A 12,005-nucleotide genomic window follows, 5' to 3' on the forward strand; every position below is an offset into this window, starting at 1 on the left:
ACTTACCCCCCATCTTTTCTCCAGTTAATTTTGTTAAACTTTTTATGTCCTTCTTCTCTTTCTTGGTAAAACATTTCTTCCCCCGCAGAGGACGGCCCCCCATGTTTTTTACCGTTTTTCTTTAGCACCCCTTCTGCATGCAACGCTTGATTTACGTATTGGTCAAGCGTGCCCGTGGGCCTATCTACCCAATATTTCTCAATCCATTCCCGGAGGGCATGATTTGAATTAGCGTGTAACACATTTTTTAGTTGCTCTTGATAAAGGCTGCCCACCGTGTTATCCTCAGGAATGCCACTGTTGACTTTAAAACAAGCAGACATCCTGATTAAATATTCATCAAAAGCCTCATTATCTTTTTGTTTAGCTCTACCAATCGCAGTATAATTTGCTTTTGTTTTAAATTTGTACGTGGCACGCTCTATCAGCTCACGCACTCTTATTTCCAAATCACGGCTATCATGAGCTAATGGTCCACACTTTGATTTTGGATCCCAATCTCCTCTAATAGCATGCCAATCACCTTTTAACGCGGCCATCCAAATCTGCTGCGTTTCTACTCCATTTAAGTGATATGACCGTCTAATATCTTCCATCTGCACGACAAATTCCCCCACGTCTATTTTGTACGACGTGATGCCGTCTACGGCTTTTTTCACGTCGTCCTGAGTCCAAGTTCTATGCACCAAAATAACACGGGGTTGGTCACTCTCCACATTAGGGTTAGCAACCTCGATCATGGGGAATTGTTCAAGCACCATGTCATTCATTAGCGGCTTTTCAGGCGGTGATAGCGTTTGTCCCAATGTTTTTGACCATTCCCCCACGGATCCCCCCGACCTGGTCAAACGGTCTTGCACATCTGTTGGAAAGGGTACAAACGGATTTGTTGACCGTACCGCCCCAACCTCCCCCGACAATTGCTCATCGGTTTCCTCTTTTTTCACGTCCCGTTTCTTACCCACCGGGCCCGTCTCAGAATCCTCTTTTCTTTGGAAAAACACAGCCTGTTCTGCGCTTCCAGCCCCACCTTTATCAGCATTTTTGGCATTCCCATCACAACATTTTTTCGCCATTAAAAAACAAAAATAGGTGTCATTATAACCATCCTTCTCCATTTTCCTTAGGTCCCCTTTATGTTTAGCGCGTATTTTATCTTGTAATTCAGAAATTTTTTGTAAATCAAGCTGGCCAGCAAACCCATAATTTTTTATCCATTTATTTAAATGTTTAACTTTTGAAGCGCTTTGTCTTTCCACAAATTTCCAATCTTTACAAGTTAGACGTATTTTTGGATCGTCATCCAAACCCGCCTTGCTACACTTGTTTCCCATATTTTACTTTTTATCTTTGTAGTGAGTTTGTGTGCCTCACACAGTTAACTCTATTATATTTATTATTATTAATATTATTATTGTCTATTCGACTGTATCGACTGTATCTCCTAGGCCTTTCTTAATTTTACTGCAGAAACCACACAAACACCATACAACGTTTACAATATATTCGTGCCTACCCTTTAGACACAGGACACTTTCCAGCAAAATGCCCCACCGTACCTGCCATTGACTAGTATAAACACAGGGTTTTATCGCCGTCACCCAGGACGCGAAATAAGCCCACAATGGACCTCACATACAATGTCCCTTTAACGCATTTGGAAACACCGTCACAACATGCAGACATTAATGTGGACTTACCCGAGATCCATCAGATGTCTCCCTCCAGCAGGAAAAGTCTTCAACCGCCGAGAATCCAGGCGCCCCCGTCGAAAACTCCCTGGAAACGGCCCTGGAAAAGGGTATTGAAGACGCCGTGCACGGTCTTTATCCAGATGTCGGTCAGCAGCGCCTGGGTTCCCGCGTCGGTATATTGACCTCCAAAGCTCCGAGGGACAAAAATATTAGGTTCATTAATAATTACCTTCGTCCGTAATTATCAATAACTGCAGGAAGACATCTTATTCAATTATTGACATTTAATTAAATAGAAATGGATACAACAGATAAAAGCCTCCGAAGGGGAGAGTCAGCAAGTGTCACCTTACAACTTCCGAACGTCTCACCGAATAGACGTTTTTGTCCCACTCTTATGGTCATGAATCAAAACAAGTTACAGAGTTGTTGATCATTCCATCACGTATGAGTAAAAACAACATCTGGGACTACAATAACAATCAAAGTTTTTTACTAATAACAAAAACAGGAGACTAGACCTAACAACATTTAGATTAGAGTAATTATACAACCTCCTTGACCTAATGAATCATATAATATAATCATAATCATATAATGGTTACATACAGAAAAACCCGAAGTGCACGGTTACATAACGATAACAACATTCTTGTTATTGGCCGAATAGCCCTGGCCTCGTCACCAAGGGCCCACCAAATCTCAAGGACCCAGATTGGGTGGATTGTTTTTATAACCATCCTGGAACAGGCCGTCCAGGTTAAAGATGACTTGGCAATACTCGTGACCTCGCAACACTTTTGAAAACAGAAAGAGAATGATTTAACAAAGTAATGAATTAATACAGAGAATAGAAAGAGAATGATTTAATAAAGAAATGAATTAATATAACTATTATAATAGTAAAACAGAATAAACCCAACATTCCCCCATTTTTATAGTATGTATGTTATTAGTCATTTCTTAGTAATCACTAAATGGTAATGTCGGGTGCCTGTGATTTTTCCCGCCTACTCCTTACTCCCATGGCTGGTCTGAAAGAGAAAGAACATAATTATATTCGTCCAATTGGTCCTCGGATTTACCGTACTCCTGGACCTCACTGCTTTCCCCAAACCGTCCCATAAGATACAACTCATGTACTTTAGAATTTGTAGGGGCAATTGCAGTATTTATAAGTCGGCTTAGCAAGGAGCGCAAACAGGGGATAATACAGCACCCACACAATGTTAGGATAGCGGTTATTGTGCCAATAGTCACCATGAAGGATGTAGCCAAATCTTTATATTTTCCAAAGGTCTTATCCCACCAATCTGACAATGCGGACGTATCTACTCCAGAATGCTCTTGCATATTGCGGTTCAGTGTTTGCAGGCCAGTAATGGCCCTGGTGAGAGATCCACTGGGTGACGTGTTGTTCGGTATGAAGGTGCAACATTCTTTTCCAAACATTGCACACACGCCCCCTGTTTCAAGGATCATATCCACCGCTATGCGATTCTGGAACGCCATCAGACTGGTAGCTGCCAGTTGTTCCTTCATGGCCACAAATCCCTGTTTAACATAATTTCCAAGTTTTGGACATTGTAATGTAAGTGATTTATTCTATCCACATTTTTGTTTGGGGTGATTAGAAGGAAGATGGACTCCCAACCTGCTGCGATCTGATTAGCCAGCTTATACTCATCTGGTACGCCCCGGGGGATGCCAATCGCATCAATGTATGTTGGATCTCCTTCCCTCCATGCCTCTCGACGATGTCGGGAGGGTCGACCCTTCACCTCCGAATTCTGAGCCGCCAATTGTATCTCCTCCACTGTGGATGGAAAAACAGACACCGGTAAGAGCAGTGAGACCAAAGTACCTAGTCCTGCCGCGTTTTGGCAGGAGTCGTATAATTTATCTACCACCCCGCCACCATAGGCAAGAACGTGGTATCAGGGGTGTAGCTTGTTTTAAAACGCCGGTACACCACGTCTCATTTATCGCCCCCAGCTTCAGACCATGCCCTGTAAGGTTTAAGCAGGTAAAATGATTAAACAGTGGAAAAATTGACTTCCTATTTACTGCGTAACAGGATAAACACTGTTTCAATATTTTTTTTTCTTGCCAAGTAGGACACGTTTTTTCATTTGTAAAAACACTTTTCCCCAAAAGAATGGTGATTGAGGGAGTTGTTAGATCCCATCGTATTTTCCCTTGTCTGGTAGGTTATCCTAATCCTTTGTAAGATGGTTTAGTCTCAATTGAAACCATATGGAGACGTCAAACCCAATATAAAAGAGTTCCCTATAGTTTTATGGTATTGCTTGCTGAGCAATAATCTTTTCAATTAATTATTATATGACAATAGGCTATGGTTTTGTTACAACGGTACGTTCGAAATTCGCATGTTTATTCCATATGCAGCGTTATACTCAACAAATATTGGAAATGGGAAACAGATACCAATGGTATATTGATGCTAGGCCGTACCAGGACACAGGGGGTAATTGGGCACACACCTTTGTAATGGATCAGTCGACCCGCTGGTCACCTGGTACTTATGGCTGGTCAAAAACAGCTAAAGAATGGCAAAAGAGGGTTTCAAATTTTTCTGTTGATAATTCTGGTTTGTATCTCAGGATAAATGAGTCGGAAGGCACTTTACCTCTGTGGAGGGAGGGGGACTGGACTTCATCGTCCACAAAGTGTAGCTTCCTGAACCTTTTGTATGGTGTTCGGACAACGATCCATGCTGGTCAGTGGGGATATGTAAAAACCCCAATATTACTCAGGCGACAACCGGCAAGGTGATTCCGTCATTTGTATCCCCTAGATCGAGTATAGTCCAGATAATTCATGGCAAACCATCAGTGGACGAGTGGTTTAGAATGACTACAGGTGTTTCAGCGTTATCTAACAATTGGCTGTTAATGGCGGAACAAGCTGCCAGCGAAACCCGAAATAATTGTCTCGTATGTATGGGTGCCCGACCCGTACTCCGTATCATTTCGGCCCCAATTGATAAAGAATGTATTGTGGACCTCCTAAAAAACACCAATCCAACCTTTAAGTGCTCTAAATACGATTCGATATTCCCACTTACCCGAGAGAACAAAGAAAAAACAATTTTTGACAAATATGTAGCACGCCAAAATTTTACCTGCCTCAAATTACAAGGGACTGGAACATCATTGGGAAGCATTCCGTCTGACTGGTGTGTATCAAACATGTTCTTTCCGGTACCATACCCCTTATCCCGAGCTGACATCTGGTTATGGTGTGGAAGTGATAAGTTGTATGATAGATTGCCCACAAATGCTGCGGGTGTGTGTTCTGTGGTGTCTCTGTTACTTCCTGTTTCTGTTTCCTCAGTGAATCTCACAGCTGAAATAAGGTTACCTCCAAACCTGAAGGAGGTCTTGCATCGCCAAAAGAGAGCACCACACACCTGGATGGGTAACTCCGATCCCACCTATATTGACGCTGTTACGATCGCCGCCGCGTAGTGCGAGGCGATCGGAGGGGAAGTTGAACCCAGATGCAGAGTCACCGAAGGAATGGAAAGGTGAGGCAGATCTGTAGCTCTTGTAGGTTGATTTATTGAACGGGGTAACATAACTTCAACAACTTAGCTTGACCACTCATTACAAACGAAAACAACATGCGGCGGGGCGTCATGGAAACAGCAATGACTACGAGGATTAACAGGAAACGAAACCAGAACTAAACCAGTACTACACCAGACGATCCAACGGCGTCCACAGAAAGTCACAATGCTTAAATACCAAAAATAATCCAATCACGTAATTAGCCACGGCTGATAACTACCGTGACGTCATGTCAGGAGAGGCGATCCAGCGACTCCTGACAGTACACCCCCTCTAAGGGACGGATTCTAGACGTCCCAAGGTCAATTACAACATGAGAAACGGGAACAAGCAGGGAGGGTGGGTGGGATATCTAGAATTGTCCGGTGGTCTTCCACACCAACCCAAGAACAGACGGAGAGGTCGCTCCGGCGGGCGTCCGCGCCAGCCAGAAACGAGACAAGTCAGTGGCAGGTCTGGCGGGCGTCCGTGCCGGTCAGAAACAAGACGGGGCAGAGGCAAGTCTGGCGGGCGTCCGTGTCGGCCAGAAAAAAGCCGGGGCAGTGGCAAGTTTGGCGGGCGTCCGTGCCGGCCAGAAACTAGACGAGTCGGTGGCAGGTCTGGCGGGCGTCCGCGCCGGCCAGAAACGAAACGAGGCTGAGGTCGATCCGGCGGGCGTCCGCGCCGGCCAGAAACGAGACGAGGCGGTGGTCGATCCGGCAGGCGTCCGCGCCGGCCAGAAACAAGACGAGGTTGTGGTCGGTCCGGCGGGCGTCCGCGCCGGCCAGGAACGAGACGAGGCAGTGGTCGATCCGGCGGGCGTCCGCACCGGCCAGAAACGAGACGAGGCAGTGGTCGGTCCGGCGGGCGTCCGCGTCGGCCAGAAACGAGACGAGGCTGTGGTCGATCCGGCGGGCGTCCGCGCCGGCCAAGAACGTGACGAGGCTGTGGTCGATCCGGCGGGCGTCCGCGCAGGCCGGATACAAGACGAGGCTGAGGTCGATCCGGCGGGCGTCCGCGCCGGCCAGAAACGAGATGAGGCAGTGGTCGGTCCGGCAGGCATCCCAGCTGGTCCCTTAAGTCTTTGCCAAACTGCCTGCCTTCAGGAAATATTAGAAGTTTAGTACGGTCGGGCACCTTACCCTGTTTGCTCGGGGGGTGGACAGCCCTCGTCTCCCAGGAACCCGGATCATTGCTTCTCTGGACGTCGCCGGCTTCTTCCTCCAGGAGCACCGGCGAATTACCACTCTTGACGTCGCCAGCCCCTTCCTCCAGGGGCAACGGCAAATTGGCACTCTCGACGTCGCCAGCCCCTTCATCCAGGGACTCCGGCGAATTGCCACTCTCGACGTCACCTGCTTCTTCCTCCAGGAGCACCGGCGAATTGGCACTCTCGACGTCGCCAGCCCCTTCCTCCAGGGACTCCGGCGAATTGGCACTCTCGACGTCGCCAGCCCCTTCCTCCAGGGGCAACGGCAAATTGGCACTCTCGACGTCGCCAGCCCCTTCATCCAGGGACTCCGGCGAATTGCCACTCTCGACGTCACCGGCTTCTTCCTCCAGGAGCACCGGCGAATTGGCACTCTCGACGTCACCGGCTTCTTCCTCCAGGGGCACCGGCGAATTGGCACTCTCGACGTCGCCAGCCCCTTCCTCCAGGGACTCCGGCGAATTGCCTCTCTCGATGTCGCCAGTCCCATCTTCCAGGGACTCCGGCGAAATACCACTCTCGACGTCGCCGGCCCCGTCTTCATCGAGCGCCGGAGCATCGTCGCCACTTCTGGGCGGGCAGGCGCTGGACGGGCAGGCGCTTGGGAGAGCGGTGCTTGGGAGAGCGGTGCTTGGGAGAGCGGTGCTTGGGAGAGCGGTGCTTGGGAGAGCGGTGCTTGGGAGAGCGGTGCTTGGGAGAGCGGTGCTTGGGAGAGCGGTGCTAGATTGACCGTCCGTCACCAGAAACCTGATCCGTGGCTTCGGTACGGGTGCGACCGGCGACCCCAAGGGCAACGGGAGTAATTTGCGTGGCCTTGGCACAGGAGCTTGGGGCACTTGAAACGGCGCGCTGGGCCGAGTAACTTCGGCCACTTGGACAGGCGTGGTCGGCCGAGTGACTTCGGGCACTTGGAACGGGGAGGGCTGCATAGTCCTTAGGAGCTGCTGGTACAGCGGGGTCGGCTGAGTAACTTCGGGCACTTGGAAAAGCGTGGTCGGCCGAGTGACTTCGGCCACTTGGAACGGGGAGGGCTGCAGCGTCCTTAGGAGCTGCTGGTACAGCGGGGTCGGCCGAGTAACTTCAGGCACTTGGAAAGGAGCTTGGAGGAACGTGGTCGGCCGAGTAACTTCAGGCACTTGGAAAGGAGCTTGGAGGAACGTGGTCGGCCGAGTAACTTCAGGCACTTGGAAAGGCGTGGTCGGCCGAGTAACTTCAGGCACTTGGAAAGGCGTGGTCGGCCGAGTAACTTCAGGCACTTGGAAAGGAGCTTGGAGGGACGTGGTCGGAAAAGGAGCTTGGAGGGACGTGGTCGGAAAAGGAGCTTGGAGGGACGTGGTTGGAAAAGGAGCTTGGAGGGACGTGGTCGGAAAAGGAGCTTGGAGGGACGTGGTCGGAAAAGGAGCTTGGAGGGGCGTGGTCGGAAAAGGAGCTTGGAAGGACGTGGGCGGGCGCGTAACTTGGACAGTGGTTAGTGTGTCCAGGCATTGCTTTCGCTTCGCTCTACGGCGTGGCGCTCGGCGCCTCCTCTGGGAGGACTGCACAGCACCCCCGCCACCACGCCGCGCCCCACAATTGGTGGCCAGCCCACTCTGCAATTGCTGGTCGGGGTATTTGTAATAGGAATTATCGGGGGAACAATCGGGATAATCCTCCTCCAGTGGAAGGTCTCGGGGTCCGAATTGGTCAAAGAATTAATCATCGGATTCCGAAACGCCAGCGAAAAAATCAATTTCCTCAATGATGTCCTCCTCACCAGAGTCTTCAGGCTCCCTCCATGGTGAATCAATACCTCTGGGCATAGGCATAAGATAACTTGGGCGGCCTCTGGTGGTTGTACGCACCTGGGCCTCATGATGAAACGGTAAAGGCTTCCCAGGGCGGCGTGCATAGCAGTGGTGGGGCGTATGAGTACGCTGCGGCTCTAACTCTCCTCCTAGCTGTGGCTCATCTCTAGCGATGATGTGCCTGAGAGCCCCGCACCACGGTGTGTCCATTACAAAATTCCTAAACGATTCTGAGGGGTTTCTTATACATTCCAAACAGTCCGGTGTCTTCGAGGTGGATGGTTTGCGTCGCCGAGTGCGTCGGCGCGAGCGTGGGTGGCGCTCCGCTGGGTCCATATTGGTTGGATCGTGCTGTTACGATCGCCGCCGCGTAGTGCGAGGCGATCGGAGGGGAAGTTGAACCCAGATGCAGAGTCGCCGAAGGAATGGAAAGGTGAGGCAGATCTGTAGCTCTTGTAGGTTGATTTATTGAACGGGGTAACATAACTTCAACAACTTAGCTTGACCACTCATTACAAACGAAAACAACATGCGGCGGGGCGTCATGGAAACAGCAATGACTACGAGGATTAACAGGAAACGAAACCAGAACTAAACCAGTACTACACCAGACGATCCAACGGCGTCCACAGAAAGTCACAATGCTTAAATACCAAAAATAATCCAATCACGTAATTAGCCACGGCTGATAACTACCGTGACGTCATGTCAGGAGAGGCGATCCAGCGACTCCTGACAGACGCCATAGGCGTCCCCCGTGGCGTTCCTAATGAGTATAAACTTGCTAATCAGGTTTCAGCGGGATTCGAAAGTATTCTAATTTGGGTAACTCCCAACAAAAATGTTGATCGCATCAATTATATTCATTACAATGTCCAGCGACTTGGCAATTACACGGTTGAGTCGTTAGAGGCGATACGTGACCAGCTAGCGGCAACATCCCTCATGGCCTTCCAAAATCGTATAGCATTAGACATGTTATTGGCTGAGAAGGGTGGTGTGTGTGCTATCTTTGGTGATGCCTGTTGTACTTTCATTCCTAATAACACTGCTCCAAATGGACGTCTCACCAAAGCTTTAGAAGGCCTCCGAACCCTGACTAATAAGATGGCCGATCAGTCAGGTGTGGACACCTCAATCTGGGACCAATGGATGGATTATTTTGGTGCCTGGAAAGGTTTGATAGGCAACATCCTCATATCTGCTGGAGTGCTCATTACTCTGCTTATTCTCTGTAGCTGTTGTATCTTCCCCTTAGCTCGTACTCTAGTCACTCGACTGATCGATAAAGCAGTGGGACCAGGCCCTAGAGGTCAGTATGTCCAGTTGCGCCAAACTGACCCCTCTGGACCCCCCGCTGGGCACGTGTTCATGGATATACTAATGTAGTGCTTCTTTGTTTTTATACTAATATAGTTTTACATTTCATTTGACACTAACCTGTGTGGTGTTGTTGATGTGGTCTCTTTAGGAGACCAAGAGAGGGAATGAAGAATATAACATATTTTACTCATTCTTTTTAGTATAGCTGTTTCATTTTTATATCATATTTTACTCATTCTTTTTAGTATAGCTGTTTCATTTTGATATCACATTTTACTCATTCCTTTTGTTGTGGCGGTCTTGTTTTAGAGTCGCCACTGGTTCCCAACTCAAATACAATATGAACAGAAGGATGGTCTGAGACTCCTCAACTATAATGTTAACAAAAGGCTCTTCCTGACATTCTTATTTCAAGGTGGGATCCACACTGATAAGAGACCAGATGGAGGACTTCAAAGGGCAGAGGAACAAAGAGCAGGGCGGAGGGTCGGGACTTTATAGGACCAGCGGAGACAGAGGTCTGGATGATGTGGATTCAAGGCTAGAAGATGTGGAGCCCAGAGAAACCCCCCCTCACAGCAGCCCTGGACCAGCCCACATCTCATTATTAATCAGCGAATGAATATGCATTTTTGTTGGACTATAACTGGGCAAACGCGGGTTTGGACAATGTCTTTTCCATCCTCCGCTTTGGGACATCAACACTCAGCGGGCTTATTCTATGGGAGGGAGACCCGGAGCTCTGTATGAATCAATTTGAATGGAATAAATCATCTGTGGATAAACTCGCTCAACCCTGGTTTGTCTCCTCCGATGCTGAACACGCTCCATTGTTAGACTGGAGACTACAGAGTTAAGGAATTGGAGTCAGGTAAAATATTTATAGTCTAACATTGGGCAACTGTGAGAATTGGTTTAACTACTTGTCGTCCGGTCTCCCATGAACTTCAGGGTGACATGTAATGGCCATGTTTGTTGTTCCTGTCCTGGTGCTGCTGGGCAGATATCTTCAGACTGTTCTCTTAGACTTTCAGCTACCTTGGCAGAATCATTACCGACAATGTCGAGAGAGTAGAAGCTGTTAGATGTGGTGGTGTGGAAGATATTTTTGGTCTGTAATTCGCTGGGTCGGAGGCCATTTTGGGTGGCCACTAGGCTTAGCCCAAGCTGGACCATGATATCTCGTCCCGGTAACTCTCCGATTTTCATTTTGCATTCTGACAATAAACCCATTCCTTTTGTTGCTTTCTGACCCTTATTAATCACCTACTTAATAGTTTAAACAACAATTATTTTCTAAATTACCCGAAAGTGATTTCTACTTTGTGATTAACCCAATATCTCTGAACACACAAAGACCAAAAGTCCATGACTTTGTCTTAGTTAAGTCCCTGACTCTATTAACAGACCAAGACTATAAAGCCCTTGCTAATTATTGTTCTACTTTCATTGGTCCCGGACCAATTGGTTTATTACCAGACTGCAAAGTGGACAGTGAGAGTTCCTACAGTAGGGTCCTGTTCAACGCGATGTTCCTGCAACTCTAGTCGAATGACCAGTGTGTGTGTCTCAAATACAGGAAAAACTGACAGTTGTCGCTAGGACTTTGGACAGATACATTTCAGTCATTTGCAGGGCAAAAAGTAATTGATCAGTGTCGGACAGTTGAGTATTTGTGCTGACATGTCACCCCAATCACAAGACTAAGATTGTTTATTCAGTCAGACAGTTGGGTGTTTATGCTGACATGTCAGCCATAAGGATGACTATGATGCTGTTATACTCACAAAAACGTATACAATATGAACAAGCATTTGCAAAGATACTTTGTCTAATCTCACATGTTCCCCTGCTGCCAAACAAACTGTCAGAGACACATAGTTACTGTGTATAAAGTGAAAAATCGTCCAATTCAAGTAAGTTATCCATTTGGCATCATTCTCAAGCTAGAAATTAAGTTATAATGAAAACAATCATACTTGGCCAAAACTTGATTTTCAGGGCATGAAAAGTACATGAAGGCAATAAAAACTGAAAAGTTCCCCTGCTGCCAAACAAACTGTCAGAGACACAGTTATTGTGTATGTAGTGAAAAATCGTCCAATTCAAGTAAGTTTTTCATTTAGCATCATTCTAATTGATAGAAATTAAGTTATAGTGAAAATTCTGATACTTGGCCAAAACGTGATTTTTAGCACATGAAACGCACGTTAAGGCAATAAAAACTGAAATGTTCCCCTGCTGCGAAAGAAACATTCAGAGGCACATAGTTACTGTGTATATAGTGTAAAATCGTCCAATTCAAGTAAGTTTTGCATTTAGCATCATTCTAAGTGATAGAAATTAAGTTATAGTGAAAATTATGATACTTGGCCAAAACGTGATTTTCAGCGCATGAAACGCACGTTAAGGCAATAAAAAC

This window comes from Stigmatopora nigra, chromosome 16 (genome assembly GCF_051989575.1).
Source record: "Stigmatopora nigra isolate UIUO_SnigA chromosome 16, RoL_Snig_1.1, whole genome shotgun sequence".
In the NCBI taxonomy this organism is placed as follows: Eukaryota; Metazoa; Chordata; class Actinopteri; order Syngnathiformes; family Syngnathidae; genus Stigmatopora; species Stigmatopora nigra.